Below are 3,315 nucleotides of genomic sequence, written 5' to 3' on the forward strand. Positions count from 1 at the left end.
AAGCTTGAATTGAGAATGCAAAAACTTCTTCAGAGAATTGGTAATTTACATATTTGGCCCTGTGATGACTATGTCATCAACATAAACAAGTAAGGCCACAAAATCATTTCCAGATCCTTTGGTGAATAAAGAGTAATCAGCCTTTGATTGACTAAAGCCACATCGAACAAAAACCTATGTGAACTTCGAATTCTACTGCCTAGACGCCTGTTTGAGACCATATATTGATTTATGTAACCTACATACAAGTCTCTCCCCTTGTTTGGCAGTGGTTGGAACCTCATAACCAAGTGGGAGGTCTATATAAACCTCTTCAAACAAGTCACCATTCAGGAATGCGTTATTAACGTTGAGCTGTGTTAAATGCCAATTATGATAAGTAGCCAAAGCTAACAACACTTTTACAATAACGATCTTCGCGACTGGGGAAAAAGTATCAAAATAGTCAAGCCCTTGTTGCTGTGTATAACCCCTAGCTACGAGGCATGCTTTGTGTCTTTCAATTGAACCATCCGAATTGCACTTAATTTTGAAAATCCACCTACAACCAACCGAATGCTTTCCCACAGGTAATGGGACAACAGACCAAGTTTTGTTAAGTTCCATAACATCCAGGTCAACTTTCATGGCTTCTCGCCATTGTGGAAGTTTAACGGCTTGATGAAAAAAATTGTGGCTCATGATGAGAAGACAGATTTAGAACAAAATGTCTGTGAGATTTAGATATGTGGTCATAAGAAATGAAATGATTAATATGATTAGGTGAATATGTGTGAAGGTTAACACGTCGTGATAGAAGATTATAATGAAAATCTTGAAGGTATATAGGAGGTCTAGTAGGTCGTTGAGTGCATCTCATATTCAAAGAAGGAGCAAGCTGAGATGGAGTGTCACTTTGGTCAGCATTATTATGATCTGATGATTCATCTGGGAATGAAGAAGTATGATGAATTGAAGCAGGTATGGGTGTGGATTGTGAATTCCAGTGATTTGAAGAGATGGGTTCATCAAGATTTGTGTTTAGATATGATTTTGGCAAAACTAAATCAGGAAATGGATCTAACAATTGATCAGTTGGAACTGTATGAAAGGGAAAAATTTCTTCATGAAAAATGACATTGCGTGAAACAAAAATTTGTTTTGTCTCCACATCATAAAGTCTATATCCCTTGATTCCTGGAGGATATCCCAAGAATACACATGTGCGAGCACGAGGCAGAAATTTACTTCTATGTGCAGTTAGAGTAGAAGCAAATGCCAAGCATCCAAAAACTCTGAGAGATGAGTAATCAGCAGGCCTTCCTTGTAATTTTTCATAAGGTGTACTATGCTTTAAAATTGGGGGATGGAGTTCTATTTATCAAGAAGGTAACTGTCATGACACATTTAGACCAAAACTTGATGGGAATGTGTGATTGAAAATATAAAGATTTTGCTACTTTTAACAAATGCTGATGCTTACGTTCGACAACCGAGTTTTGTTGTGGTCTTTCGACACAACTAAACTGATGGATTACCCCTTGTTCAGCAAAATACCCAATGAAGGCCAATTCATTCGCATTATCTGACCTGAACAACTCTATCCTGGCATTGAACTGCGTATTATCCATTTTGAAGAACCTAGGAATGACAGATTTAGCTTCTAATTTCTGCCTCAAAATGTATATCCAAGTGAACCTTGAATAATCATCCACTAGTGTTAAGAAGTAATTGTAACCTGAGTGTGAAGACACATGGTATGGTCCCCATATATCACAGTGTATAAGATCAAATAGGTTACTTGACATTCTATTGTTTGACTCAAATGATAACCTCCTCTGTAGCTAAAGGACAAATGTAACATGGCATGTGTTTGTTTAATTTCGTAACAGCACACACTAATTGTTCTTTTAAACAATCTAATCTTTTAAACGACAAATGGCCAAGTCTATTGTGCCATACATGCGCAGAGACATGATTAACAAATGCATTAGAACAAGAATTAAGGCTTTTGGTATCGAGGACATACAGGTCCCATACTTGTTCACCCTTACCAATCATCTTCTTGGTTTTAGCATCCTGAATGATGAAGCCCCCATGAAAGAAACACAATGAGACATGTGATTCAACAGTTAGTGCACTAACAAATATTAGGTTGAATTTGAACTGTGGTACAAACAAGACATCTCATAGAATTAGTGTTGGACTCAATCTGATATCACCACACATTTTAACTGGCAATTGCGTGTGATTCGGTCCATTAATAATCCTCATTTTTGTAAAAGCAGCAGCAATAGAACACACGTGTTCTGTGGCACCTGAATCCACTATCCATATTTCCTTTGATGTATAAATGGGATTAACAGAATAGCATATACCTGCATTGTATGGTCCATTGTTATCTTGGTGATCAGCAGCTCCGGTATTTGAACTTGTAGCCAAATGAGTGGATAACATGGACATCAGCTGTTGATATTGGATAGAATTCACATTCTGAACAAAGTCACCAACACATGATTTTGTGATTTTTGCGGCCTATCTTCGATCTATGGAGTGAAAGAAGTGGAAAATTGATTAACAGCATTAGCATCAACAGAGTTTTGAAAATTTTCTCTTGATTTTAGTTTGTAACCCAGTGGATATCCATGAATTCTGTAGCACTTATCAATAGAATGTCCATGAATGTTACAATGAGTGCAGTAAGCCCTTTCTTCCTGAAATTTCCAGATCTCGGTCTGTTATTATGCACTTCAGATCCAGAACCAGTCATTACCTCCGTAGACTAAGATTTAACCACAAATGCAGCTGCTCCAGTTGAATCAATTCCTTGAGATATTTGTGTACTGACCTTTCTCTGGTTTTCCTCTTGAGAGACCAAGGCAAAAACCTTATTTATTTGAGGCAAAGGGTCCATAAGCAACAGTTGACCTCTAATCTGTGAAAAGGACTCGTAAAGACCTATGAGGAAGGATATGATGCATTCCATCTGGTAGTGCTTATCTAACTCCTTTGCTCCCCCACAGGTACAATTTCCGCAACTACAATTTGTTCGGCAATTGCTTAATTCCTCCCATATTGTCTTGAGTTTAGTAAAATAAACAGTGATCGTGTCCTGCTCCTAGCTTAATTTATCAGATCTCTCCTCAGCTAAAAAATACCTGGTCCATTCTTTTGTTGGAACCCGTCTTTGAGATCATTCCAGATCTCATATGCCGAGGTAGCATATATTATGCTGGTTGATATCTCCTTTGCGACGGAGTTAAAAATTCAGGATATCGCCGTATTATTGTTTCTAATCCAGGAATTTATCAATTCCGAGTTCTCATCTTTTGGCTT

The sequence above is a fragment of the Olea europaea genome, unplaced genomic scaffold, assembly GCF_002742605.1.
Source record: "Olea europaea var. sylvestris unplaced genomic scaffold, O_europaea_v1 scaffold5768, whole genome shotgun sequence".
Classification (NCBI taxonomy): domain Eukaryota; kingdom Viridiplantae; phylum Streptophyta; class Magnoliopsida; order Lamiales; family Oleaceae; genus Olea; species Olea europaea.